We start from the raw sequence: 14,512 nt of genomic DNA on the forward strand, positions 1-14,512 counted from the left end.
GCTTGGGATATATCAGATACTGAATTGATGGGAGCCTGATACACATTGAGATGATCAATTTTGGCTGTAACAAAACAATTGTTACAATTGATTAACTAATAAGATTGAGCTTAATTGGTGAAGTGATCAATATTGTGATAATTTAAACTAATGGGGTCACATATTCATTGGGGTGATGAGCATCACCCTGTTAAGGTTATACAATCTGGTTAGGTGGTGTCTTAAAAATGTGATTATTGATCTTTATGGCAAGACGTTTGGCATCCTAGTCATTTTGGAGTGGTAAAATAAATTTGTAATGATTGGCTTGAAAAATATATCATGCTGCTCGATGTTGGTGGCAGGATAACAATATAGTATTAAAATGGATAATGTGGTAAATGTTCACTATCAGAGAAACGATAGTAATGGTGATGTATATATTTATTTATATCCTGGCACAAAATCCAGTGAATGTTATGGGTACTGTGTTACAGAGTACAATGATTGATATTAGGAGTAGTATAACTTGTGGTGATTGGCATTGATGGACTGATAGAGATTGTATTATGTATAAATGGTAAGCTACAGTTTATATTGAGTGGTTCTTGTAGTGTGATCAAAACTGTCATAGTGCTTTCTAATTTGAAACATTATGTTGATTATGAAAGTCATCGTGATTGATACCAGTTGTGTAAATAAAATATATATCGTAACTGATTTCAGTGGTATTTTAGCTTTACTTTGATGGATACTGTTATGGAATCAAAAGGTGTAGTGATGGATGATATAGTATGGTAAACTTTATAATGATATTAATGGCAATGTGTTAACAGTTGTGATAATGGTTATCTATCTATCTATCTATCTATCTATCTATCTATCTATCTATCTATCTATCTATCTCAGGGGCGCACGCAGGGGGGTTTCCTGGATCTCCAGAAACCCCCCTCCTCTGCTAAAGAAGTGCCCCTACATAGCGGCACTGTACTATATAGCAGCCGCGGCACTGTCAAAGAAGCGTCCGCGGAGGTGCTGTATTGTATACAGCACGCTCTCGCTTTTTTTTTTGGGGGGGTGGGGGGGAAACCCCCCCTTAAAAATCCTGCATGCGCCTATCTATCTATCTATCTATCTATCTATCTATCTATCTATACGTACACATAAGCCCATGTGTTACCACAGCTGCATAATGGATTACTGCACACGATTGCAATATGCATAAAGTGACTCTGGGTGTAATTGCAGCAATTGTTCAGAAGATAAAAATGTGTGAGAGAGAGAAGAAGGGTGAGCTCAGCTTATGTATATAAGGGAAGAGCCTAGATATATCTCAAGAAAAGGATTAACCATTATCTATGAGCCTCTGTAAATATATAATATTGTGAAATAGAATATATAGGGTGTATATGAGAGAGGGCTCACGTAGGCAGCACTATAGTATATGCTAGCCTCATTAACACAAATCAATTTATATAATTGGTCTATTTAAGGTAAAGTGAATTGAGAATGGGAATGACAAAATTAGTTCAGTAATGGAAAAAAAGAAAAGGTATTGATGGCATTCAAGTCTGGCAGCATATAATCTGCGGCCGTAAATAGTCAGGTGGAGTAGGGATCTCACTAGTTTGTCCAACATTCGGAGGGTGACTTTGTATGGACTACAGATTGGCAGCGCATACTATGTCGTTGTGTCCTTTACACCTCTGGAGAAGATGTATGATGTGATAGAAGCTGCAGGCAGATTAAGACGTGTGAGAGTACAAGGGATAGGTCGCTTATAGACGAGCATGGGAGAGAGAAATGTACATTGGTGTAGTGGGGAAAACAAATATAATTCACACTAAGTTAAGCAAACTAGTTTTATAGTGTTACTGCAGTTTTGTACCTATTAGTAAATCACATCAGTTTATTAAGGAAAAGATAGAATGACAAGTAAGTAAGAAAAGAGAGTGTGTGTGTGTGTGTGGGGGGGGGGGGGGGATACATTAAGAGATAGAAAGATTGTGAGATAGAGAGTAGAACGGGTAGTGATAGAAGTTTGATCTGTAAAGGTTGGGATAGTGCACGTTAGGTTTGAGCAGTGGCCCAGGCCCTTCTGCTCCTTAATGGGTGAAATTCTGGACTTGAATAATAGTCTTTCTTGTGCCTGTTTGGATGATAGTCCAAGGCAACAGCACAGAGGATGGTAAGAAAAGTTTAAATGAGAAAATGTTAACGTATGTGTATGAGAGAAGGTTGGGGTACACGTTTAAAGACACTTTCAATGATAAAATAACAATAAATGTAGTCATTATGCTTTCCTCTCCATCATAATTTGCAGCCCCTGAGCTATAATATAGCCCTATTTTCACTAAAGATGGTTTTTGTTTTATGTATCTGTGTTCCAAAATACGTTTCTCATAAGCTTCACCTGTTTTCTTTATGTCCCATTCAGGTCCAATGTTTCGATTGTATATTGGTCTTGGTGTCCCAGAATTTTTAAACAGCAACTAGACACAGTGGGGCTGATTCAGAGTTGTACATAATTGTGCCACAAATTGATTTAACTAAAAAAAGTCACAATTGCAGGATTATATGAAGCTGCAAGATGTGCATGTCTGCATCAGTAGCACATGTGCCCAGTTACACCAAGCATACGTCACATACATTTACCACCATGTATATAACTATTTGTTGTATTTGCAAAATTCATATTCATAATTAGGCATCAATAAAACTTAAAAAATCATCATCATCACCATTTATTTATATAGCGCCACTAATTCCGCAGCGCTGTACAGAGAACTCATTCACATTAGTCCCTGCCCCATTGGAGCTTACAGTCTAAATTCACTAACATACACAGAGAGAGAGAGAGAAACTATGGTCAATTTGATAGCAGCCAATTACTATACTAGGTCTACGTTCTCTCCCCCCATCCCGCCTCTCCAGGCGCAAGTGGGAGTAAGTGCCATAGCTATGCAAATCTGCATAGGCGCATATGTATGTAGCCACTTTTATAGGCATGCACAGAGTAATTTTATGCAAGATACATTACACAAATTGGCACAGTACACTCTGCATCAACCTCACTGTAGGCAGTCTTTTTGCGTCCCGATCAATATTCATGAAAATGCAGCCTTTCAATTCACTAAGAAGTACACATCTTCCCCTGTTTTGCTTATTTAGTACACAGTTCCTCCTATGTTCTGCTCATTGATACATAGCTCCCACTGTTGTGCCTAATTAGTACATCGCTTCCCCCTTTACTCACCAAATATGGCTACCTAACGCTCCCTCTGGTGGCTGCTTTGATAATAACCAATAGAAAGCAACCTATGATTGTATAACAGAGCAGGTTGTTTTCCATTGGTTAATATAATAGTAGTCAAAGGCTGATTGCTAAAAAGACTTTCAGGCTGCTGGACAGCATCAGACACTAGAGAAAACCCCCCTGGACCTCTGATTTGTCACTCAGATAGAGTACACATAATGGTAAATTTACCCATACATTATAATTTATCCATTTTCCTGGTCATCTTACATTGCTTGTTTTCCCAAAATGTGTTGCTGATTCCATGGAGTGAAACTTACAACAAAAAACTTGTTTTAAAACTCTATCTATTTCTATATTTGAATTGATAAATGGGTAATACCCAATCCCCAGCTTTATAATCTCAACGTTTACTGACTGAGCTGGCATAATGCTCTCTCAAACTGGGCGTTAATGTGCTGTGTATATTGAGAGCAGCGAAAACACTGTGGTGATGGAAATGTTCGACTGACGTCCTGCTTTTTATAAGAGAATGTAGTGTACACAACTCCCCGCTGGGCAATGTATTGATTAAAGTCAGTGAATATGGCAGTGTGCAACTTCTGAATGACTTTCTGAGAATAGAAAGCTAATTCTGACAAGGGAAAGGCATTAAATATTGTTTACCTTCTTGTGACAAAGTTCACTGGCTGCTGACAAATATCACATGTCACAAGTCAAGTTTATATCATGCCTATCACAGTAATCTAACAGCTTCCACCATCAAAACTGGCAGCATTTGAAATGCTTTTACAGCATGAGAATGGACACTTGCCAAAGTACCAGGCATGAGTCCTGAATGGTGTTTGTCCCGGACAGTGGTGGATTATAATAGGGACATTTGAGGTTGGTAGCCCAGGTCCCACAGCTTTAATGGGACCCAAACCTTCCGGGTTCAGAAATAAAAATATGACCTTGACAGGTGATAAAAGCCCATAGGCAAACTGAGGGGGGGTTTCCTAGTGCCTGGAACCCCCCAAGCATGGGCACTGTATAATTGAGGTGGCTGGACCCTGCCCCTGCTTCACACGGCTCTGCTTGAAAAGGGACAGCTGCGCGCACCTAACATTAGCGCACGCAGCATTGTCCATGTATATTATAGGGATAGGAAGAGTTGGAGAGCAGCCAAGCACTGTCTAAAATTATAGCCAGGCCCCTATGCATGCTGGTCATGCCCAATGGCAGCATGGTGTGGAAACCCCCCTCTACAAATCTTGCGTTTGCCCCTGAAGCCCCCCTTTATTGGTTCTACTACCTATCTATCAAAGTCCCAAGGCCAGTGCTAGCTATTGCTAGGTATGGTCAGCAAGTCTTCTGTCCTCCTATTGCTGTTGCCATCTCAGGATAACACTAGCAGTGGCTCAGTACAGGAAACATTTTTTATTATTCAAAGAAATAATTTTTATTTCTATTTTGATTCCATTCAAATAATTAGTTTTTCCATTTATTACTTATTTTTAATTGAAAGTGGAACTGTGTATGTATGAACCAGCAAAGCCGTGTTACGCATATGAACATGCACAGAAGACTGGCTGCGATAAGCAGCGATAGAAAATGCATGTTATCATCAATCTATTATAAATAGACCCGAAAGTGAGTGTTGAGGGACTTGCTGTGTATTCGAATCAATTCTTGAGAAACGTTCTTGTTTATTGTAAAATACTTGGAGCTTTGCTGTTTATATGAATACACAGCTGAACTAGATGTGTGGTCAAATCAAGTCTGGAACACAGCCAGGGAGGGGTCCAGTATTTCTAGGTTCTACCCTGCTTGGTCCATTAAATTCCTGCTACAATAAAGGGTCAAAATCATATCACTTGCTTGGTGTACTGCGACCTTAATTGCTATCATCAATAAAAATCACTTGTGCATATTGTTGGAAGGAGGTTTGTTGGTGATGAATGAGTTATGATCTTGTGATCTCCCAACTAAATATTATCAGGACAGGATCAGACAGTGCTGGGTTTCTATCTAATGTCCAGTGATCTCCTGACTGCAGATTATCAGGACAGTATCAATCAGTGCTGGGTTCCTATCTGATGTCCAATGATCTCCTGACTACAGATTATCAGGACAGGATCACAGTGCTGGGTTTCTATCTGATGTCCAGTGATCTCCTGACTGCAGATTATCAGGACAGGATCAGACATTGCTGGGTTTCTATCTGATGTCCAGTGATCTCCTGACTGCAGATTATCAGGACAGGATCAGACAGTGCTGGGTTTCTATCTGATGTCCAATGATCTCCTGACTACAGATTATCAGGACAGGATCAGACAGTGCTGGGTTTCTATCTAATGTCCAGTGATCGCCTGACTACAGATTATCAGGACAGGATCAGACAGTGCTGGGTTTCTATCTAGTCTCTAGTGATCTTTTGAGTAAAGATTATGTGGACATGATCAGACAATGCTGGATTTATATGTTTATATGTCCAGTCAAATTGTGCAGATCATCAAGACAGGATCAGGCAGTGCTGGGTTTCTATCTGATGTCCAGTGATCTCCTGACTACAGATCACCAGGACAGGATCAGAGAGTGCTGGGTTTCTATCTAATGTCCTATGATCTCCCGACTGTAGATTATCAGGACAGGATCGGACAGTGCTGGGTTTCTATCTAATGTCCAGTGATCTCCTGACTACAGATCACCAGGACAGGATCAGACAGTGCTGGGTTTCTATCTAATGTCCTATGATCTCCCGACTGTAGATTATCAGGACAGGATCGGACAGTGCTGGGTTTCTATCTGATGTCCAGTGATCTCCTGACTGCAGATCATCAGGACAGGATCAGACAGTGCTGGGTTACTATATAATGTCCAGTGATCTCTTGAGTACAGATTATCAGGACAGGATCAGGCAGTGCTGGGTTACTATCTAATGTCCAGTGATCTCCTGACTGCAGATTATCAGGACAGGATCAGACAGTGCTGGGTTTCTATCTAATGTCCAGTGATCTCCTGACTGCAGATTATCAGGACAGGATCAGACAGTGCTGGGTTTCTATCTGATGTCCAATGATCTCCTGACTACAGATTATCAGGACAGGATCAGACAGTGCTGGGTTTCTATCTAATGTCCAGTGATCGCCTGACTACAGATTATCAGGACAGGATCAGACAGTGCTGGGTTTCTATCTAGTCTCTAGTGATCTTTTGAGTAAAGATTATGTGGACATGATCAGACAATGCTGGATTTATATGTTTATATGTCCAGTCAAATTGTGCAGATCATCAAGACAGGATCAGGCAGTGCTGGATTTCTATCTGATGTCCAGTGATCTCCTGACTACAGATCACCAGGACAGGATCAGAGAGTGCTGGGTTTCTATCTAATGTCCAGTGATCTCCTGACTGCAGATTATCAGGACAGGATCAGACAGTGCTGGGTTTCTATCTGATGTCCAGTGATCTCCTGACTGCAGATTATCAGGACAGGATCAGACAGTGCTGGGTTTCTATCTAATGTCCAGTGATCTCCTGACTGCAGATTATCAGGACAGGATCAGACAGTGCTGGGTTTTTATCTAATGTCCAGTGATCTCCTGACTGTAGATTATCAGGACAGGATCGGACAGTGCTGGGTTTCTATCTGATGTCCAGTGATCTCCTGACTACAGATCATCAGGACAGGATCAGACTGTGGCAGATGTTTTTGTAATAATCTCCTGACTGCAGGTTATCAGGAGACAATCGGATACTGCTGGGCTTCTATCTAATGTTTATTGATCTGCTGACTGCAGATTATTGGCAATGAATGAGACAGTGCTGTGTTCCTATCTAGTGTCCTATGATCTTCTGAATGTAGCGCATAATGATGCAATGTTATGTTTCTACCTAATATATCTCTGAAATAGAGATTATCAGGAAAGCTACAGACTTTATTAAAAGTGTTGCACAGTTGTTTGGCGGCGAGTGGGTTAATGAAAGGCAGTGCGGTCTTCTCCTATCTACATCTGATCTGCACTCATAATCAGATTCCTGTATGGGCTTCTGTAATGCCGCCAGCATGTTAATCAGACCCTCTGTGGGGCTTGCGTTTATTGTACGAAGGATCTGGCTCAGCCGAGAGAGGTAGACAGACTGTGTACTGAAAATCCCCTATTAATATTTTATTACCATGAATCTGCAACAGTGTACAGACAATGGGCTGGCAGGTGGGGGGAGAGTAGCAGAGAGAGGTTGGGGAATCACTTGCACAATACACTAACTGTACATTCTCAGTGACTATTCCGGATGTAATTGAACATGTATATTGTATATACAGACCACATATGCGTAGCCGTTGTGCATGACACAGTCACTGTAAAGTATGCCAATATATATAATATAATATATTATAAGGGCCCAGGTACATGTGTACTTGTGTAATATAAGAACACGTAAAGGAACAGGTAACATAGTACTTATAAAAGATCACGGCAGAGGAGAATGCAGCCTTCAGAAAGGCTACAGATATGTTTTCATCTAAGCTATATCTTCTAGTATTATCTGCTATCTGATAAACCTGAAGTTACAGATAACATTTATAAAGCCTCAGTTTAAGTGTCTAACATTACTAGTATAGTCTGAGTTATCATTGTTGAAAAAAAAAAAAACAGCTATAAAATTGATCTGTTTCCTCTCTAGTACTTGCTGCTGTGCAGAGGCAAAATTAGAAATTTGTTGACCCCATAGCAAATGTTTTAAGGGACCCCCGTAAAGTTTCTTGGAAGGCACACCCAGGGCCGGTGCTAGGGTCCATGACGCCCTAGGCACTTTGTCAAAATCGGCGCCCCCCCCCCCGCAAAAATCGGTGCTATCCCTACTTCTCTGGGAGTTACGCACATGCTACTGCGCCTATGGCATTATTAAAATGTTAGCTCAAGAACCTGTGACACTAATCCAATGCGATCATTCAAAGCTATAGTGTGGAAAGCTGAAAGTTCCTCAGCTGCATAGCCAGCATGTTCCTGTAAAGGCAGGGGCGCCAAGAGAGGAGGAGCAGGAGCAAAGTACAGAGGGGGCGGGCCTGTCTGAGGGAGGAGCCACTAGCTTGGTTTGGACATGCTCCTTCAGTGGCTCTGGAAGGGGCCCCAAGAAGCTGCTGTAACAGGGCTCTGAAATTTGGTGGCCCTGAGTAAAAGGAATGTTTTACGCCTATTATTTTTCGTGACTATTTCATACCCGCCCAGAAGTTGGTAACCATCGAGCAGTTGGGTATAAAAAAGGTCAATTTAGAACAAACTATATCGCTCTGAAGCATTGTAAATGTAGCATATGTTTAGCTACATGTTGTCTGTTCAGATATCTGTTTAGGTTGCAGCCGTGTGCAGATGACAGGCATTTATAAGTAAGCATGACATTGTGGAGCCCTCCAGACAAGACCCATTGTAAGTATTTTGTACAAAGGGAGAAAAGATATCATAATTGTTATGTATCTCTTTATAGATCGCTGGATATGATCATTGTAATGCTTCTATCAGGCAAAAATCTAGTGTGCAAGCACTGATGTCACAATCTGACAATATTCTCTGGTTTGCAGCTTTTAGTGCACCAATAAAAATGTCAAGTACTGAGGTATTTTGTTGAATATATGCGGCAGTTGGTAACCAGCCATGTTTGGGATGCTGAACTGAAAGGCAATCTTTATGTCAAGTTATGTTTTGTTAAGTGAAGTTACAGGTGGATGGGACAGGAGATAATAGAACAGAGGAAGGTTACCTAGTTAGATCATGGGAAATTCAAACATGGAACTGTTTCTAGGTAATAATGGGTTTTATTTATTAATATAGGTGCAGAGTCGTATTGTGCCATCACACATAGTAACCAATCAGAAACTAGCGTTGATAGGCCTGGTTCAAAGTAGATTAGTGTCTGTAGGAGACAACCTGGGGTCCAGGGACCATTGGTTAGAGTAGTTTAATAAAGGCAGAAGCAAAACAGATTTGCTCCAAAACAAAGGTTTTAAATTCTAAAGAGATTGATTTTAGTCAAATGTGAAATCAAATGTGAATCTCCAACAGAGGTTGGAATCGATAGATTGAATGCAGGAACGGTGGAATAAACTGAAAAATGCATTTTTAAATGCAGTAGAACTTTGTGCCAAAGCGGTGGTTTTTATAAGTGCTAAGAAAACTACATCTAAGAAATATACAGACACAGAAGAGGATAAAAAAAGCATATAAAAGCTAGTCTAAAAAAAGGCTAAACGCACAATAAAAATCCACTAAAGCAGAAACAGAAGAAGATATTGCACAGTCAGTAAAAAGGGTGACATAAAATGCTTTACATAAGTAAAAGGGAAAACTCCAAAAGAAGGGAAAGCAACGCTACAAACTGAAGGGCGTAGATACGTTAAAGGTCACAAAGAAATTGCAGATTGCCTAAATAAATATTTTTGCTCTATTTACTGCTGAAAATTCAATGGGGTCAACTGAAACAAATCTATTTACTACAGAAGAGGTTTACTTGAATTCTCAAAATTATACGTAGATAAGTCAATAGGCCCAGATCAGTGGCGCACGCAGGGGGGGTTTCTGGGTCTCCAGACACCCCCCCCCCTCCGCTAAACAGTGCCCTACATTTCGGCACTGTAGTATACAGAAGCCGCAGCGCTGTCTAAGTAGCGTCTGTGGCGGTGCTGTATTGTATACAGCACTGCCGTGGACGCTTCTTTGACAGCGCCTCGGCTGCTGTATACTACAGTGCAGCCGAAACGGAGCTGCCGCGCATGCGCGGGCCCATGTGCGGCAGGTCTCTAGGAATTATTTTTTTTTCGGGGGCGGAGGAAACCCCCCCCGAAAAAATCCTCCGCGCGCCCCTGCAGATGGTATAAATCCAAAAGAGCTAAAAGTACTTGCGGAACCATGAATGAGTGTTTAACCAATTAGCTGCTGATAGGAATAATTCCAGGTGACTAGAGAATGAACACTGTATTTCCACAAAAAGCTGCACACAAAAAGCTGTAGGCAACAATATGACAACTATAGACCTGTGAATCTCACATCAATAGTAGGAAAACTAATGGAACTACAGGAATCACTTAAACAGTATATTGACTATTTAGTGTCAAACAAGTGACAAGATCCAAGCCACCATGGAGACCACGTCAAACAAATCTCCTGGATTTTTTTTTACTCAATAACTAAAGTGGTAGATCAGTGTGGATCAAACAATATAGCTTAGTTAGACTTTGTAATGGCATTTGATACAGTATCCAATCATTTAATTCAGAAACTAAGGAGTCTATTTACTAAACTGTGGGTTTGAAAAAGTGGAGATGTTGCCTATAGCAACCTATCACATTCTAGCTGTCACTTATTTAGTACATTCTACAAAATGACAGCTAGAATTTGATTGGTTGCTATAGACAACATCTCCATTTTTTCAAACCGCAGTTTAGTAAATATATCCCTAAATTTTCTTGGATTTGCCTTAACATTAGTGGAATAGTTAAATGTTTGGCTAAAAGACAGGAAACCAAGCGTTGTGGTGTAATCCCAGGTGAAGGTCTGGTAACCAGTGGAATACCTCATGGATAGTTTTATTAATGCATTCATTAGTGTTATTACGATTACTTGTGGTGTACAAGGGAAGGTGTGCCTTTTTGCAAATGATACAAGGATTTTGTTACCCTAGAATTCTTAAAAAACATCACAGTTATTTGCATGTAGGACACAAAAATCCAAAAACAGAATATAAAGTGAATGGTGGTGGAAAGGGACCTTATGGTGAATAAGCAGTACAGTCAGGCAGCGGGAACAGCCTGCAGAACACTTGATTGTATAGTAAGATGTATTAGCAGCAGGAAGTGAGATTATATTGTCATGTTATAGGTCACTGGTAAGACCTCACATTGAGTACTGTGTAAAATTGTAGAGGACCTATTGCCAAAAAGACATTAATAAAATAGAAAATAGTCAGAGAAGGGCTACTAAGATGGTGCATGACAAAACGTTTCAGGAAGGAACAAATAACAGTAAAGAGTTAAGGATTTGAACACGGGGAAGAGGCAGATGATATTATAGAAACATTATATATAATATATACAAAGTATCCATAGAGTCCAGGCATCCATCTTTAAAAACAAAAAGGATTTCTTGAAGGAGGGAACACATTTTGAAAAGGTGATCCATGAAATAGTCTCACTTACAAAATATAAACAAAAAACAACCTCCCCAGGGGCTGGCTGGCAGACTTTAGCCCGGGGGGGGCAAGCACACAGCACTGGCCCATAAGTAGCGGCCCAGCCCTAAAGGGTGGTTTTCAGTACAATATATATGTATCAATATAAAAAAAGGCTATTTTAGTGTTGCTTAATCCAGCGATACTTTATCATTATAAATAATAAAAATAAATAATGCAACAAAAAAACAAACCTCACTTTATATTGCATTTTATTATATTGACATGCTCCACACACACACATTATATTGACATCACACACACACTTTACTGACATCTCACACACACTTTACTGACATCACACAGACACTTTACTGACATCACACACACACACACACACACACACACAAACACACACACAACACTTACCTTGTTTCATCTGTGCCCGCTGATCTTCACACATGGGACGGCACCTGTCACAAGGTGCGCATCCCATGTGACATGGGGAGGGAGGAGAGAGACAAGGGGAGGCGGATCCGCAGCCAATGATGGATTGTGGCTGGTCCCACAGCCCCACCAAAAACTATTAGCCCCACTGCCAAAATAAAACAACAACAAAAACCAACCCAAAAAAACCCGGCAAACTAGATGGTTGCCAAATTGATCTGTCCCTCATTCAATCAGATTGTCCCTCTTTTGGCTTTGATTTATAGACGTGAATTACTGGTTGCTAAATTTTGTATGATATTATGTATTATTACTTTGTTTTTTTTCTTAGCTTTTTATAGTAAGGATCAGTTAAGTTAATTTGCAGAATCTTGAAAAATTCTGAAGGTCAACATCCCACTTAAAGTATATCTGTCCCCTACACTCAGTGGAGGCAGCCATTTTGTGAGCCATAACAATATTATGAAGAATGCAGCATGCAGCCTGTCAGTTCACTAAGGACAAGTAACACCACTGAGGTATGAGGTAAAATTGAGCTGTTACTATGTGTCCGCGGTCACTGAAGTGCTGCTGTCCTCATCAGAGCTAAGCAAGCCAGCAATGTCAATCATAATGACTCTGCTGGCTTGTGCCATTGACAGGCTGAACATGGGGTTTCTCGGGTATGGGGTGGAGCTTGCAATGAGAAGAGTTTTTCTGCTGATAGAAAATTATTTTGCAAAATAGAAAGCTACACGGGCTAGTATATTTCATTGCATAATTGCTACTGGGCTGCATTAAAATATAGCACTATATAATTTTGTATGGTTATTTGCAGAAAGAGGCATACACAAGCCTATCTGACCACGCTAGCAATAGCCATGTCTGCAATGGTTTCCAAGCCCTGCTACTTTCTTGCGTATGGTCTATAAAGCAGGCACTGTGCCGACCAGCACAGGGGAGAACTCAGCCACCCCCGTAAATCCCTCTCACTGACACTAAAACCTGCAAACCATGACCCACAACCTATACCTCCAGCTCACATTAGCAGGAAATCTATGGGGCTGTCAGAATTTAATGTGAGCTGTAGAAGGGCATGTACATGCACGGGTGGGCACCAATCTGCCATGCCTCAGTAGTACCTTGCATGCTTAACCTCTTCTCTGCCTAGTTTCCTAGTGTAACATTGCAACAGACCCTGTTCTGTATTTTGGTATTTATTCGACTAATCACACTGCGTCCTCACCATAAGTTGCCTTTCCCTTCTTCTACCCTACTTAACGACCATCTACCAAGTGTAACACAACAGATTCAGTGATAGTTATCAGCATCAGTATGAGCTACAAATAGAATGTTCTGACTCAGAAGGATCCAGCATTGGCTGTGGCATTTTTACAGGGAGGAATCGTTCTACTGTGCACAGCTCTGAAAATTAGAGGTTCATTTGTGCAATGGTATCCTGGGTGCAAGGTGATCGGTGCCATGAAAGGGACACCACTGTCCAGGTAAGGGGACCAGACATCACATTTTAATATGATCATGTGTATCTGAAACCAGACATGCCCTTTACATTTTAAAAAATAATACCTAACTGGACACTTAACGCTAGTTGTCAAATTGATCCTTAGCTGTTGATAATTTGTTAAGGATCCCTCATGGAACACAGGCAGATCTAAAGAAATACTATTGTGGACATTGTGCCAACTTCCAGAGTAACGTGTGTGCATTGTCCAGTCACCAGTCTTCACTAAAAATAATCTATTCTTCAATGAGCACCAGGGTAGTTAATAAACAGCCTGTCTCAAATGGAACTTGAAAATGACAATTCAAAGGAGTCCACCATTTACAGACTTATTTTTATAACTAAAATAGAAAAAAACCCCAAAGTGTATATTAAGTAATTACAGGACACTTTTGGATTTTACAGTTGGTTGGAAACACTCTCTAGCACGGTAACGGAGGGAGTGGCAATCCTTTGCATATGATTGATGCACCATTGACCTACATCAGCAAGTTTCAAATCACCAGTACCCAGTTTATCTGCACTAGTGATTTCAAACTCACTTTATCTCTCATGTTTGTCTTCTATCTACCCCATTGTCTGCCATATATGCCCTCTGTCCCCTGCCTTGTATATAACCCACCTGGATCCACAACTGTCTGCTACCACCATGCCTCATGTCTGCCCCCAGTGGTGGGACTAGTAGTTTTGGAACTCAAGCCAAAGTTGACAAAATGCACCCTGACACCTCTTCCCTTATGCCTTGTTTTACTTTCTCCCCATTTCACAGATTATACCAAACTGTGCTCTAACACATTAAGCCCACAAGTGAGCCCACACATTATATCACAAAAGACCCATTATACAGCAAAATAACCACAACGACTAGAATAAATATAGATATCTAGTAGGCAATACAGACCTCATCCACTAGTGGCTGGTGGATGTTGCTGACTCACATTTCTGCTAGATAGATGACTTACAGATCCAATTAATTGTTGGCTAGTTTTCAATGCAGAATCAATTTATTGCCGACTAGTGGACATCACATACTCAATTCTCTAGTGTCTAGTGAATACAGACATATTCACTGGTAGCTACTGGGAAATAGAAACAGAATTATCTTGTGGTTACGGAGCCAGAAAGTCAGTTAATTTTGGGTAGAATACATTGCAGACCTAGGGGTAAATGTATCAAGCTGAGAG

The 14,512-nt window shown here is 40.6% G+C and overlaps 1 protein-coding gene across 2 annotated transcripts in view; it reads left to right on the forward strand.

Moving 5' to 3' along the window:
- The window catches only part of VSTM2L (V-set and transmembrane domain containing 2 like), a 49,239-nt gene that overhangs the window by 1,193 nt on the left and 33,534 nt on the right, over nt 1-14,512 (forward strand). The gene's annotated exons all lie outside the window — the stretch shown is intronic.

The sequence above is a fragment of the Mixophyes fleayi genome, chromosome 6 (assembly GCF_038048845.1).
Source record: "Mixophyes fleayi isolate aMixFle1 chromosome 6, aMixFle1.hap1, whole genome shotgun sequence".
Lineage (NCBI taxonomy): Eukaryota > Metazoa > Chordata > Amphibia > Anura > Limnodynastidae > Mixophyes > Mixophyes fleayi.